The sequence below is a fragment of the Gracilinanus agilis genome, chromosome 6 (assembly GCF_016433145.1).
Source record: "Gracilinanus agilis isolate LMUSP501 chromosome 6, AgileGrace, whole genome shotgun sequence".
NCBI classification, from domain to species: domain Eukaryota; kingdom Metazoa; phylum Chordata; class Mammalia; order Didelphimorphia; family Didelphidae; genus Gracilinanus; species Gracilinanus agilis.
In genome coordinates this window covers 210,101,296-210,117,642 of record NC_058135.1, presented here as the reverse complement: position 1 = coordinate 210,117,642, position 16,347 = coordinate 210,101,296, and the positions used below count along the sequence as shown (strand labels likewise).

The 16,347-nt window shown below is 35.4% G+C and overlaps 1 protein-coding gene across 1 annotated transcript in view; it reads right to left on the bottom strand.

Moving 5' to 3' along the window:
- The window catches only part of SLC2A9 (solute carrier family 2 member 9), a 315,386-nt gene that overhangs the window by 111,220 nt on the left and 187,819 nt on the right, over window positions 1–16,347 (bottom strand). The gene's annotated exons all lie outside the window — the stretch shown is intronic.

Genomic DNA, 16,347 nt, shown 5'->3' with positions numbered 1-16,347 from the left:
AAGAAGGAAGAAGGAAGGAAGGAAGGAAGGAAGGAAGGAAGGAAGAAGGAAAGAAAGAAAGAAAATAAGACCTAGGCTCAAGTGCAGTCATTGACAAACACTAAATTTATGACCTTGAGTAAACTATTTAACCGCTGATTGCTCCAGGCAATTATCTAAGTTTACCTGTATTCACAGAGGGAGTTTTCTTACTTCAGAGTTCCTTATACAAATAAAGGTATATGTCCAAAATCCTACCCTCTACCCCTACTGAGAAAAAGTTCTAGAAAGAGAAAGTAAAACAATTAAAATAAAAAAGAAAGAAAAAAGTCCCCATTCTCAAGGAGGTTATTAGAGAGATGTACTATGTAAACATATGTAGATGTAACATAATTTAATGAGGATAAAGCATTAATAATTCAGGGATGCTGGCTAGAATTAGGAAAGTGTCACATAGGTGGTGGTATCTGAGCTGAGTCTCAAATGAAGCTAAGAATGATCCAAGGAGGCAGAGGGGCGAGGAGGGAATTCATTCTAAGCTTGAGGAATAGTTTTTGTAAAGGCATTGGGGTGAGAGGTGGGATGGGGAATTCAGGGAACAGCCAACCAAATGGATAGACTATTGCCTTGGCACATGGAGTGCCCAGAAGTAGGTAATGAGAACTAAGATTGGAAGGATACCTGGAGACAGATTGTGAAAGGTTTTTTTAGAATCCACACTCATCTCTCCCTGTCCTGAGCAGGCATAGCTTTTATTGTCTGCATAGTACATTGTGGAACAAGAGGACGTTCAATTTAGCCTTTAATTATACCCTGCTCTACATTTGTCAGATGGCAAATGTTTACTGTATGTAGGTCTTTGCTTATGTTAGCAGCCTCTTTGTAAAGACTAAACCATGGAAGGAGGAGGGCTAAGGTTGGAGTCAAGAGCAGCACAGGCCAAGGCTCATTCTCATAGCTCCTGGCTGAGTGGTATAACTAAGTCATTCACTGTAAAAGGAAATGAGTGGTTGTTTTTCTTCTGTTTCCACTCCCATGGAAAATTTTTCTAAAAAAAATAAAATATTTAAAAAAAAGAAAAAAAAGGAAATAAGAATAACTTCAGAACAGAATTCCTAGCCTGAGATCCATGAGTTGATGAATGGATTTTAGGGGATTGCTAACTAGGATGGGGGTAGGTGGGAAATCACATCTTTATTTTCACTAACATTTAGAATCTTCAATAACTTTATGACTTATCTAAACTTATAACTTTATAATCCTATGAATTTTATTTTTTGCATAGGTTTTTACCAAACTGCCAAAGGGGTCTAGAACACTAACATGGTTAAGCATTCTTTCTCTAAAACCCGTTTTAGATGGCTGTTGTGAGAATCAAATAGTCATAAGATCATAGATTTAGAGGTAGAAGGAACCTCTGAGGTCATCAAGTCTAAAGCTTATTTTTATTGATTAGGCAAGGCTCAGAGAAAGAAGTAGAGGAGGAATTTGAACCCTCAACCTCAGACATGTCCTTGTTTTGCCTATAAAGGGACTTTTTCAAAACTTCCAGTTTTAACTAATTAATCCAGTAAAAATTCCAGTATTATTATTAAATATCCAGTATGGAGTTCAATTAGATTCTATTCAGTTCAATTTTCAAGTATCTATTATGCACCTATAATAAGGCACTATACTATGTCCTTGAGGAAGTATAAAGCTTAAAAAGTGAATAAATAGATTTTTTTAATTTTAAAATAAATGTGAAGCTCAGGTGTTGAAAATTGAACTCTTCTCTTATCTAAGCTGTTACCCCAGAGTCCTATACACTGTTATCTACTTATCAAACGTTGAAATGAATTATTAATATGGCAGGGTCCAGCCTAGACCATCAATCTATTTGTTGATTCTCAATACACTGTTCTTTGCACCAGTGTTCCTGCTTTCATGAAACTTATAAAAGGGATTGCTTTCCCTTTGTTTTTAGTTTGTGTTTTGGTATCCTCAGAGTTTAGCACGGTGCCTGGCACATACTATAAGTACTTCATAAATATTTGTTGACTGACTGACATAACTAGGCCAGGGCTTTCTCTTGTTTTTGTAACTGCGAGGCTTCAGAGGTCCTAGATAGGTTCTGTTCTTGGTCCTCTTTTCTCTAGTCCCTCTTCTCTTCCCTGAGACAACTTTTGGGGAAGCTGCAGTATCTGGGGCTAAGATTTTGGGACAACCCAAATTCTAGTAGGACTCCTAGAAAAATATGATAATGTCTTCCATTTGGGGAAATGCTATTTATGTGAATGGATAATCAAGGCATTTTTTTCTTCTAACTGAAATTTCCCCATGCAATGAAGTTACCTAGTAATTGACATTACTTGTCAAAAATTCTCCATTAAAATCTGTAGGTTTAAAAAATGCTGCCTTTTATCTAGTTTTTAAGGAAGATCTCTGAATGTGGGACTCATAGGGTAAAATGTGGCAAGTGCTACTGTTTTCAAGATCAAAAGACTCTTGGGTTTACAAAAGAGTTCTGCTAACACTTCATTTTCCCCCGTGTAGGTCTTGAGGGCAAGAACCAATTCTTACTTCTTAGCTACTCCTCCAAAGCTGGGCACAGAGTAACATATGCTGAGTTGAATACTTAATAATCGATTAATATTAATACTTAATAGAGAAAGGTATCATTATTTTGAAATGCCTGGAATCATAAAAAAGACTTTTACATTATTTAGGGTTGGAGTTTCTAACATGTTTTCATCAGGGGCAATAAATCGCCTAGTTAACAGGGAGCAGCAGCAGCATGGTGCCATGAAAAGAGCCCAGAATTCTGAGTGAGAGGTTCTGAATTCAGACTCCATTTCTGCTGTTTACTCCCTGTGTGACCCAAGGCAAATCATTTTCCTTCTCTACTTCTCACTTTCCTTAACTGTAAAATGAGGGGGATAAGAATCTCACCTCTGAAGTGCCTTCTATTCAATCACTTGGATGATTCCATGGAATAGAGGTTGCTTGATTTTCCAAATTTTATTGGATTGTTATTGTACTTTTTCTTCTGTCTTTTTAAATCGAAATATTTAAGTGCTCCATTGTTGCCTATTCTCCTGATGTCCTGGGATTTCTAAATAAGAGAAGAGATTCTAAATGAATCTCATTTTCACCTCTGTCAAAAGATAAGGCAGAAGTAGACTTTTATATGGCTCTGGGAGAAGCAGTTGTGCATTCTATTCAGAATTATGTCCCTTTTAAAAAATTAACTTTTTTTCACTGAAAAATATTTATTTCCTTTTGCTTTCCTGGGGCAAGGGGGAACTAAAAATCATAATATAATATTCATAGTCAAACAAAATAAATTCCTATATTGTCCATACCTAAAAATTTGTGTTACATTCTGCATATTTAATCCATAAAGGAGCACAGATGATGGAATATTATATTCCAAAAAGCCAAAGATATAGACTTGCAATCAAGAATAATTTAGTCATCAAACAATGCTACATAGAAACAAGCTGTCATCCTTCAGCAGAGACTTTGAACCTTCCCTAGATTGTACATGATTTGAACTTTTTCAATGGAGGAGACCTTGCCAAAATCCAAAATGTGTAAATTTGATGAAATGTCCTCATGTTTTTTCTCTCTTTTTCTCCCTGATCTAGTCTATCCTGGTCCTTGCCTACCCTCCAACATGGTTCTGCTCATTTCAATTCCAATGAAAAATTGATACTTCAAAGGAAAAACTCTTGGAAGGTTGGCAGAGACCAGTTAGTTTTTACTGTTTCTTGACAGCTCATCTGACCGAGTTGGACAAAGAAAACTCTCTTGAGTTACTGGTATTTGGCTAGAGGGTAGTGAACTGCCTAGTGGAGGGTCACTATCCAAACCCTCAGGGAACATGGTGCCATCAAAGTCAGTACATGTAAAAGACTGTCAAGTTTTGACATGAAAACTTGGGCATGAGGAGAGTCAACCTCATGTGAAGGTCTTTATAGGCCTGAGGGGAAGTAATTAGGAAGAGATCAGAAGTATCAAGTGGGCAGTGAGACTATTCTAAAGTACCCGAAAGACCAAGAAATCCTGGACCTGAGATTCACTTCATCTGTGAGCTTAAAGTGTGTTAAGTACTTGTTATGTTGTAAAAGGCTTTCATATCTTTATCTATTTGATTTCTGTCAGTCCTCTAATATAAGTAGGCCAGTTATTATTATCATCTATTGACTTATAAAGAAACTGAGGCACACAGAGGTTTGTTGATTTGTTTAAGGCTAGTTATTCAAAAAGATGGGAACAGAAATGACTTAATTCCTCTTAATTCTGTTAGTTCAACTATGCCATCTCTCCCACTTTCATCTTATGTCTGAATTGCTGCTTCAAACCAATTTTTGAAATGGAAATTTGTATCTCTCTCAAAGCCTCTAGAATAGTGCATATCACATAGTAGATTCACTTATGTGTTTAAATAATTAAAGTAGATTCATACATACATTTGTGTATATATATATATAACATATATTTGTAGAAATAATTAATTATCTATATCTAGAACACAAACCTATCACGTTTAACTGAGAAATGATATTGAGGAAACATGGGGACATGAAACCAACAAAAACATTCAAGAAAAAGTAACATTTAGATTCTCTCCATAATAGATAATAACATTTTCTCTAATGAAGCTTTCTCATTCTCCTTGTCACATCAAAGTTTATCATGTCAAAAGAGATTAGAGTAAAGATCTCATTTCTGTTACTATTACAATCTTAGCACAGATATGAACTCAAGATGAATACCAATTTCTGAAGGTTACTAATGTAAGCTCTATGCTATAGTCAGACCCTGTTTCTGGTCCAGGAAATCATAGAAAGAGTGTTAGCTGTAGAATCAGATGTCCTAAGTTCAAAAACAGGTTTTGTCTCTTAATTGATATAATAATATTAAGTTATTATTTTTACTTATCTGAACTTTGGTTAACTTATCTGCAAAATGAATGGTTTGGACTAGATGATCTCTTAAGTACTTTCTAGTTCAAAATCTGTGTTCTTATAAGTACATCTACAATCTGGGCATGTGCATGGGGGTAACCAGCATGGAGAAAACGGAGAGAGGACTGAAAATTATGGCATTCAGGAATACCTTGAAAAACTGGGGAGTATTTAGCCTGGAGGGGCTCACTCTTGGATTTCTTCATAAGACTCTATCTTCTATATACACAAGTCTACTTCCATCATCCCTTTTATCTATAGTGTTTCTTTTTGAATAAGGTATGATCTTCCACAGCAGTATTCTAGTCTTGTATCATGTTATACCAAGTCTCTGTGATACCAAGTATCAGGTTAAATTTATCTTATGTTAAAATTTCTATTTTTGAATCCAGGGTTCTATCTTTTGTTTCTTGCCCAGAGTTTATGATTTTGTCTACAGATATCTAAAGTCATTGATCTTCATGCTAACTTCCTTCTTGGATACAGTTTACTGTGAATTACTGGTACTTTTTGAGTGATAATACTTTTCATTTGTATTCCTACTAATCTCTGAAGTATCTAATTTGACAACTATTTGTGAATAATTTTCTACCTCCCTTTCTCATTTTATGTCCCTTTTAGTCAAAGATCCTTAGGATAGTTCAATATTTTAAACCTAGGTTCAGAAATTTAAATTCCATTCTTAGATAGTGTCTTCTTAGACAATTATTTGAATTCTAAATCTTGTTTTGTCTTTGGAAACACTGTGACCTCCCAGGTCCCACTACTGATCTCTCTGGCTTCCTTTAAATCACAACTGAAATCCCATCTTCTACAGGAAACCTTCTCCAACTCCTCTTGATTTCAGTGCCTTCCCTATGTTAATTCTGTATTCTGTATATAGCTTGCTTTAAATATTTTTGTTTTCATGTTGTCTCCCTCATTAAATTTTAAACTCCTCAAAGTCAGGGACTATCTTTTGACTCTTTTGTATCCCTGGTGTTTAGCATAATATCTGACTCAGAGTAGGCAATTAATAAATGTTGACTGATTGACTGAATAATATCCAGTTGGTAATAGAAATCTTTATTACTAAGGTTTTCATTTTGAGTCCAGCACTTCCAAATCCCTAGGCAACTGTTCTTAATTCTCTTCTAGAAACATCCTTTGAGTATACATGAATCTCAGGGGATACAATATTAGGAATGACAAGTTTCAGGTAGCTTTCTATAGGGTCCTGCATACATGCCCTGGGGAGACATCAGGTTTCTAGTGTTTCTGTCAAGCTGACATGTAGATGGTTGAGTGGCCCTCTGCAGTGATTCAGTGGTGACTGAGTAGGAGACCAAGCATCCTCTACTCCTGTCTCCTTCCACTGATGAATGCCACTCTATCTGGATGGTGGCTGTAGAGCCACAGTTTTTCCTGGAGTACATGGAACTATTTACTCCTCAAAACCACTGTCATCTTTGACAAATAAAACCATATCTTGATCATTATATTTCAAAATAATTTGTTTCTTTTGTAATTCTATGTATATTGTTTGTTTAGTTATTTAAAATATGGTTCTAAGAAAGGGTCCATAGGCTTCATCAGAATACCATTGAAAAGGGTATTGACCCTTATTGGTTATTGGTATTGGTATTATCAATAGTTGTCACTTGGGTGGACAGGCTCTTGAGGTTGATCATTGAGGAAAATGGCTGCTCAAGCAGTTGAAGGAAAACTCTTGCTTAGGCCAGTTATATAAAAACTATTTATTATAACTATTAAATTATATAAAAGAGAAAGTAAAAGGAAAATAAGTATTGATAAGAAATTCCCTATTAACTAATATTTCTACATAAATTCTCAAACAGTCATTTCCCACAAGGGAAGTCTTCTTGATCACTAATAGTGATCCTGCTTACTCTACACTATCTACCTAAAATATAATTTCTAACTTCTACCTATTATAAACTTAATGTTATAGAGATCTGTCAAACTTCCTTTCCCTTCAGCCAAAGATCAACTCTGTCAGTCTGGGTCACAAGAGATTTCTCCCTGCAACTGTTCTCTGGTGCCTCCAGAGGAGTTTCAAAGAGTTGCTCAGGGGCAGCTGGGTAGCTCAGTGGAGTGAGAGTCAGGCCTAGAGACAGGAGGTCCTAGGTTCAAACCCGGCCTCAGCCACTTCCCAGCTGTGTGACCCTGGGCAAGTCACTTGACCCCCATTGCCCACCCTTACCACTCTTCCACCTATGAGACAATACACCGAAGTACAAGGATAAAAAAAAAAAATCAAAGAGTTGCTCAGTAACTTTCCTGCTCTGCAATCAAAACAGCTTTCCAACTCCTTCCAAATATTCAATATATTGTAAATCTTCCACAAACTCTTCAAGGATGATCAGAGGGAAAGCCAGGAACAAGCAACCTCCAAGTCTCTGTTCCAGAAATGGGAGAGAGTTTCTCAATTGATGTGTTCAGGACACCTTGCAAAATTCTCTTCCTCTAACCTCGTCAGGTTTCCATGGCAAATCTTAAAGCAACCTAGGAAATCTCAAATCTCTTTTATAAACCTTATATCTAACTACACTCTTTTCTTAATTAAGCTAACTACACTTACATTACAATTATCATTGCACTGCCAAAGAGGCATATGACACACAATAAGGTCAAGAATTCTTGCTCTACATCAGCAAAAGTGTGGTCCAAGGATCCCTGAGGATTCCAGAGACTCTTCCAGGGGGTCTCCAAGGTCAAAACTATTTTCAGAACATTACTAAGATATTTAAACTTCAAATCTGGTAAATATCAATAGATATAAACAATAGATATAAAACTGGTAAATATAAATTGATATAAACCATCTATAAAAGTAGATATAAACAAAACTCTTTTGAGGGTAGGAGTCCTCAATAATTTTTAAGTATTTAAAGAAATCCTGAGTCTAAAAGCTTTGAAAATCCCTAATCTACAAGAAAAGTCTAATGTTTTTTATTTAACTCAAAGCATTTAAGGATCTTCCCTTCCTTCTCTATTTCATATTCTTCCCCCTCTAACTTCCTGACATAGTTTAGAATTCCATTCTGTCCCATCAGATTCTTTTCCTTCTTTGTTTTCTCCCTGAAGTACTTTTCCTTTCAAAAAACATTTACCTTTAGGTGAAGGGCCAAGCTTCACTTTGTGTAGATACAAAGTAGTTACTTATTACTTCCAGAAATATAAGCATAGCACACTTCTTAACATTAATACAAGAATTATTATTATTATTTTTACTATGATGGGGGCTCAATCATTAGGCTTCCTACATAAGACCTTATTTTTTAAAGTAAACTTCCTAACTTTCCTTCCATTGTTTTTGTTATTTTTCTTAGCTGTCTTTGATTGACACTTTTCAGATTTCAGCCAAACCCTAATGCAAACAATAGCTACCCCCACTGATGATTTCAGTGAAGGAGTTTCAAGCAGAAATCTAATTACCAAGAAGCCTCTATTTTAATCTAATTATCTACCTCTTCATTTTTCATTCAGATACTCTCTCTTCATTCTTCTGGCTGCATATGTTGCCTTCTCTTTCAGTCTGAGGCTAATAAACTGGATTGCTTTTGATTAGTAATTAGCAGGCTCCTAACAAGCCCTAATTCCGCTAGAAACTGTTCTGAGTTGTGGTTTGAGTGGATTCTAAGTAGAATTAGAATTACTAGCAAGATTCCATATTTATTTAATTTTAATTAACTAACTCTTCTCTTCTTTCTGATGGACTCCAGATATTGACTAAAATCTTGTCTGGGTGTGGTGCCCTCAAACCCCTCTTGTCCCCCTTCTCTTCACTTTCCCACTCTGCCCCATTTCCCAACTCACTATGAAATTCACTATCCCTCCCTGGACTTCAGATTCATCATCTCTATAAGTTTCAGTTCTATCATTTTTTCCCTTGTATTCTTATGTCCCTTACAGTGACAGTAATGAGACCCCATACCATCTTATCAGATCAGTAAGCAAATTCAAATTCAAATTGACCAAACACTTGGTATGAATTTACTCTGTCAAGATTGTGATTTAGATGCTATGAATACAAAGACAAATATAATATAGACACTGTTCTCAAGGAGTTTACGGTAAAAATAGAGGAAAGATTAGTAGAGAAATAACTGTGATGCCAGGAAAACTGAGATGAGACATATATATCTAGGAAAGGCCCATGCAGAAGGATATGGAATATTTTGAATTTGGAGATATCTCCTTTTTTTTAAGCAATTGATTCTCCAACTTTATTTCTTGCTCTTTTCAGAATATAAAACTTTATAGTCAACACTATGATTCTGGGTTTAATTCTACATTGTGAGATGTAATTTAATCACAGGCTTGGTAAAATTGGCAAAAAAATTTTCTTCTAATTTCAGAAACATTTCCCCATACTTAAATGCTTTCTACAAATGTAAATGGGTTTTTTTCTCCTAAAAAACCATTTCATAGCACCTACTAATGGAATAGCAGGCAATAAAAGTAGAATGTTGATCACTAATATTTTCTAGATAAGTAGATATTATTTTTCCCATATTTTATTGTGCTTTTAACTCATAGTTATTCATGGCGCTCAAAAATATCACTGATCAGTTTTCAAATGGGAAATGCTTGCAGAAACACTGCAGCAAAGCCTAGCTCAATAAGGTGACTGCAAATTGCTACATTAGGCAGCAAATTGGGGTTTTCATTTATACTTTATGTTCTTTGCTCATAGGGCCTATGGAAAATTCCTTCCTCAACTATACCATATGACGACATAAGGTTGGTAAACTGGCCTGCAACGGGGCCAGGCCAGTTAATCTAGTTGTCAATATGGTGGTCATCGGTTACAAAGAGCCAAATGTCATGAAATTAGCCATAGTGAACAGATAAGTTTCAGTCATCAGAAGATTTATTGTGCACAGTAACAGCAAAGTAGTAATGATTATCAACTGTGAAATACTTGGCTACTCTGATCAATACAATGATCCAAGACAATTCCAAGGAACTCATGATGAAAAATGCTATCCACCTCCAGAAAGAGAACTGATCGATTTGGAGTGCAAATCAAAGCATCATTTTTTCACTTTATTTTTCTTCTTGTTTTTTTAATATGACTAATAATAACATGTGACTTCACATGTATAATTGATTCCTTGCTTTCTCTTAGTGTGTGGGAGGGAGGGAATTTGGAACTCAAAATTAAAAAGAAAAGAATGTTAAAATTAAATAAATAATATATCCTTTCAAAAGGCTAAATTGAGTTCCTTTTTTGTCTTAAAGATAACAGAGAGTCATTGAATTTCATTGAGCTGTAGAATGGCATGCTCACACTCATGCTTAAGTAAAAACACAGGAAATTATGTAAAAGATGGGTTAGAGTAGGGAGAAATGAGGTCCTTTGACAAAGGTCACAAAGCTAATGTCACAAGACCTCCATTTAAATCCTGGCTTTGATTCTAAGACAATTCATCTCTAAAATCCACTCTATCCTTTATAGTCTGTGACTTCTATATAGTAGACGAATCACTTCTAAGGAAAATATGATCAGGTTTGAAGACTGGTGAAGTGACCTGGTGTAATATAAAGTAGTGGATTTAGAAGACCTGGGTTCAAGCCCAGCTTTGCCATTTTCCATGCTTCAGCAAAGCTCTTGAGCCCCATGGACTTCACTTTTCCCTTCTATTAAATTATCATAATTATTATTTATTACTTAAATTATCATTATAATAATTATCATTACAGGTTTGTCTCCTAAGGATGAGGGAAAAAAGAAAAGACCTTATATGTTTTAAAATATTTATAGTAGCTATTTTTGTGGTGGCAAAAAAAACCCCCTAGAAATTGAGAGGATGCCATCAATTGGAGAATGACTAAACAAGTTGTGACCAATGATTGTGATGGATCACTACTGCACCATAAGAAATGATAAGTGGATTAATTTTTTTTAAATGGAAAGAAAAGACCTACATGAAATTATGAAGGGTAAAATAAGCAGAACCAAAAGAACATTATATACAGCAATAGAAATATTGTTAGGAGAATGACTTGTGTATTTCCACTTTCAGAGAAAGAATTGATAAATAAAAACAAGGAAGACTTAGTTTTATATATACACATATCTTTTTGTCAAATGGTGCCTTCTCTCTCTAGTGCAGGGAAGGAGGGAAAAACCCTGGAATTTTAATGTAAAATGAATAAATTAATTATTTTAAAAGGAAATTAGAAGATTGAGCATCTAATTATTGTTGACCTTCAGCTCTATAAGGCAATGAATCCTTGATAAAAAATACAACACGTAGCATACTGAAGCTCCAAAACAGTAAAGTCAGAGAATCTTAACCTGGAATTCAAGAGTCCATGAAAAGATTTTGGAGTTTGGGAGATCTGGGAACTTGGATGGGAAGAAAATTACAACTTTATTTTCATGAACCTTTGATTTCCTTTGTAACCTTGTATATTATATTTAATGCTCTTAAAAACCATTATTCTGAAAAGTGTCCATAGACTTCACCAGACTGCTAAAGAGTCCAAGATGCAAAAAAGTATGAGCTATATTAAGATAATAAAATGTAATGAGGAAACCGTTTATTTAAAAATGCAGCTTTTTTGATAGTTGGATAGGTTTGCTGAACTTTCCCCTTTCTTTTAAATAATTTTTATATAATTTATAATGATTCACCATTATTAAGAATGGCTGTCTGATATGAAATATGTCTCAAATGAATGAAACATATGTGTGATTTTAGAAAAAAGGGAAATTTTTATGAGTTTAGAGGGAGGGATTTAGATGCTTCTTTCCCAAGACTCTATTCTGGAGGGGTAGGAGAAGAAACCAATGAGAAATCTAAGTGATACTAAAACAAAAATACAAATGAAAAACTTTTTAAAAAATGAGCACAACATAAGATGACTTTAACTCAATTTATATTGCAGAGCTAAAGGTGGGTAAGAGTTTTGGCTTAAACCAGGAACCTATTAGACGTGGTAGTGAGCTCTTCCCTTGACCATAAAGGATGCTACCTGCTGTTGGCTAAGACATTTTTGATGAGTAAGTGAGTGAATATCAGCAATCCCAATTTTGTAGAATAAGAATGATATTAGGGCAAAAAAGAGAACTGTGGATGCTTTTAGTTTGAGAAGATATAAAAAGAACAAAAGCTAAAATAGCAGCCTTGAAGGAAACATAAAAAGCTGTGTTTTTTTCAGGTGACCTCTATTTTAAAACATTTTTTTTTTGCTATTATGAGCTGTAAAGCACTTCTGTGGCATCATTAGGATAAAGGATGGCAACATGATAAAAGCAGACAGTGTAAAAGGGCATTTAAAATCAAAACATTGATCCTTTCTATTAAAAGCAAGCCATACCATAAACATTACATATGCTTCTCTAGAGATGAGGTAAGAAAGAAAGAACAAGAACACGAGTATACATTTAGTGCTATTTTTATAAAAGAATTTATTCATAGACCTCTCTCTGAATCTCCTCTTAGAGGAAGGAGATAAAATGTTAGTCATTTTCTCTGGAGGAGTGGTGATGACTCAGGTCTATGGAGAAAAGCAGACATATGCTGGAATCCATTCATAAAAACCTGATATTTACTTTCATTTTATAAAGGAACCAGGATACTTCAGAAGAAAGAACTCCAGACTTTGAGTCAGAGACTTAGATTCAAATACGGGCTCTGCCTCTGATGATCCAGGTGACCAGAAGCAAGTCATTTAACCTCCCCGACCCTTCATTTCCTCATTTGCACTTCAGTAACTCAAGGTTCCCTGATTGGTTGGTATAGGTTCTCCCTCCCATGGCATGGACCAGAATCCTTCCATGGGGAGGTAAATGACTTCCAAGACTTTCTATGGCCAAAAATGCATTGTCTTGAAGTCAATTTGATGATGAGGTTCTCCAAATTTAGCTAGGCTGGCCTTTGGATGACAGACATATCATCTATTTCTAGACCTATCCTTGAAACCCTTGAAGTTTAGTAAAATCTACCAAAACTTGTGCTCCATTGAGTGGTTCTTCAAGGATCCAGAGTTAACTCTTCCCCATTAGGAGGAAGATTAGTAGGACTTTAGGTCTGGAGAGAACCTAGTAATGAATACAGGATTTGCTATCTCCTACCTGCATTACCTTGGTCAAATCACTTCACCTAGGGGACCCTTAGTTTCCTCATCTGTAAAACAAGTAGGTTGAAAAAAGAATAAAAATTAAGCTAAAAATTTTAAAAATTAAAAAAAAAACAAGTAGGTTGGACTAAATGATGTTTATAGTCAACTTCATCTATAAAAGGATAATAGTATTTTTGCTGTTGGTACTTATAAAATACTTTGGTTTGAACCTGGACTTTGCTCATTTGAAAAAATCAGTTTGGCTTAATTGCAAAAGCTATAGAAATACAAGCTATTATTATTATTTTTACATGTTCCAAAAGTTGTTATAGGCTAATTGGTTAATAAATAAGAAAACACTAGGAAAATATGAGCCAGTATCATTGCAGAATAGAATGTAAGTAAAGAAGGATCAAATCCCTCTTCCAAAAAGCCTTCCCAACCCATAATGAATTCCTGGTTTTCTGAAAGAACATATATTATATAAACCATTCATTTGATATTCATATTTTTCATTATTGTCATCATCATCCCATAGCTTTTTACTGGGTGGTGGTGTTTGGTCATTTTCAGTTGTGCCTGACTCTTCATGGCTCCATTTGGAATTTTCTTGGCAAAGATCCTGGAGTGGTTTGCCATTTCCTTCTCCAGTTCATTTTATAGATAATGAAACTGAGGCAAATAGGGTTAAGTGAATTGCCCAGGATCATATAGCTAGGAAGTGTCTGAGTTCAGATTTGAACTCATGAAGATGAGTCTTCCTCACTCCAGATCTGGTGCTCTATCCATGACACTACCCAGTATTGGCAGTCAGTGGGTCAAAACTGAAGAAGCTCTGGCATAGGAGTCACAGTACTTGGGCTCTAATTTTAATTCTTCCACTCATTTGTTGTATGATCTAGGACAAGTCAGTACTCTTCTCCGGGCTTCTGTTCCCTTATCTGTCCAATATAGAAGTGGGACTAAAGGATTACTAAGGTGTTTTGCAGTTTTAAAATTAATGTACATGTAAAGTTAAAAAAATGCTTCCCACTTTAAGAATGATTTTTTTATATATGTTGTCTCACATTTGATCTTCACAATATTTCTGGGAGGTAGGTGGGGATTGCAAATCCTCATTTTGAGGAAATCAAATGAAATGGCTTTTCCAAGACCAAGCCATTCACCAAGATGGAAGCAAGATCTCCAGATTCTGGATTGCCTCTGAGCTGCCTTTAATGCTAACATTTTGTTATTCTCCAATGCCAAGAAGTTCTCACTAATTAAATCTTATAAAACCAAATCATTTACCCAAATAAACAAGTGAAAAATCATTTAAAAATTTTAATGGAGCAGCAAAATGTGATGAGATGCTCCCCAGGAGCCTATAATATAATTGGAGAGGTGAAAATCAACTACATAAATTAAATAATTAATATAAAATAATGTATGTATTAAGTAATTAAATAAAATAATTAAACTAGTCAAAGGAAGAGACCTTAGTGATCATCAACACCTATTCCCTCATTTTAAATATAAGAAAACATGACCCCAGAGGAAAAATGATTCTCCTAGAGTCATAAGTGATGAGTAGTTAGTGTCAAAAGTGGAGCTAGGACATGAGTATCAGACACCCAGGTCAATAAGTAGCTAAGCACTCAGCCCTGTGAAGTGAGAGTTATTATTTCCATTTTATGGAGGAGAAAACTAAGGATCAGAGATGGAAAAGATGAACTCAGGGTCACATAGCTCTTAAGTATTGGAGCCTGGACTCATACTGGGGTCCTGACTAATTTCCACACTCTTTCACCACACCATGCTTTGGATCAGAGGTGTCAAACACAAGGCTTGCATGAGTGTGGACAGAACCTGATTAAAATGTAATTGGAGGGGGCAGCTGGGTGGCTCAACAGATTGAGAGTCAGGCCTAGAGAGGGAAAGTCTCGTGTTCAAATATAGCTTCTGACATTTCCTAACTTTGTGTCCCTGGGCAAGTCATTTAACCACCATAACCTAGTCCTTACCACTCTTTTGCCTTGGAACCAATACACAGTATTAATTCTAAGGCAGGAAGTAAGGTTTTTGGTTTTTTTAAGGTAATTGGGAAATATTTAACACAATAAATAAAAATACAACAGAATGTAAATAATACTAATATGTGGTTTCCTGATTTATTTGTGTCTTTGAGGATCTTTATATTTATTTTAATGGCCCCCTATTCCATTTGAGTTTGAGTCCCATGCTTTAATCATTAATTTAGGCATTGTGCTAGGTCTTGTGAAGTAATTAAAAAATAAGACAGAATTCTGATTCCTTTGTGGTTAGCCTCGTAATTGCATATCAAAGAATGCAGCAGAAATACATGACCACGATTTATTTTTAAGTAAATTTGCACAAACATTTATTACTTTTTGTCCTGTTTATTTATTTTCTGAGCAGTTTTTTTCAGCAAATGATAACCAGTAATCCATTCCTAATTCATTACAAAATCTGAATGAGTGGATTCTGAATGAATAAACTTTTATTATATCACTATTACTCCTCAAAATCTTTTAATAGTTTTAATATCAACAATCATTCTTATTACTCATGAAAAGTCCACAGGAGCAGTGTAAGCAAGTTCCAGACACCAATGGGCTTGAGAACTGTTCCCCATCCTTCTCCACTTCCACTCCTCTGACAATTACAGAACTGCTACTGACAGCTTCCAACTTTTAGCTAACTCTTCTTATTACTATGTGCAAAGTGCACTTGTTTCTATGCTTCAGCAGGAATGCAAGTGCACCTTCCTCTTTCTGATAGAGAAAAATCAATGATGTGCTCATTAGGTTTTATGTATAAAGAAAATGTTGTATTTTCCCCAACTCTGTGATTAAATTTAGATTTTAGTTTCTTTAGTTTGTTTGATGAATAAAAATAATGCCCTTCATGACTGAACATTCAATAAATGTTTGATTTCATTTGAAACAATTCTCTTGATACATATCCTCATGAAATATGCTCTATAGTCTGACACGTGACTGTGTCAGAAAAAGATGAAATAATGTCCTAGCTTCCTTCTATATTCTGTCCCCAGCCATGGTAGTATTCCATGCAATCTGAGCTCTGTCAGCTTATGTGCTCCTGAGGAAGAAGGAAGGAAGGAAGGAAGGAAGGAAGGAAGGAAGGAAGGAAGGAAGGAAGGAAGGAAGGAAGGAAGAAAAGAGGGAGGGAAGAAGGAAGGAAGGAAAGAAAGAAGGGAGAAATGAGGAAGAAAGGAGGGAGGGAGAAAGGAGAGAGGGAAAATAAAGGAGGGAGGGAGAAAGAAAGGGAGGGAAAAAGGGAGGAAGGGAGGGAAGAAGGAAGGAAGGGAGGGAGGAGG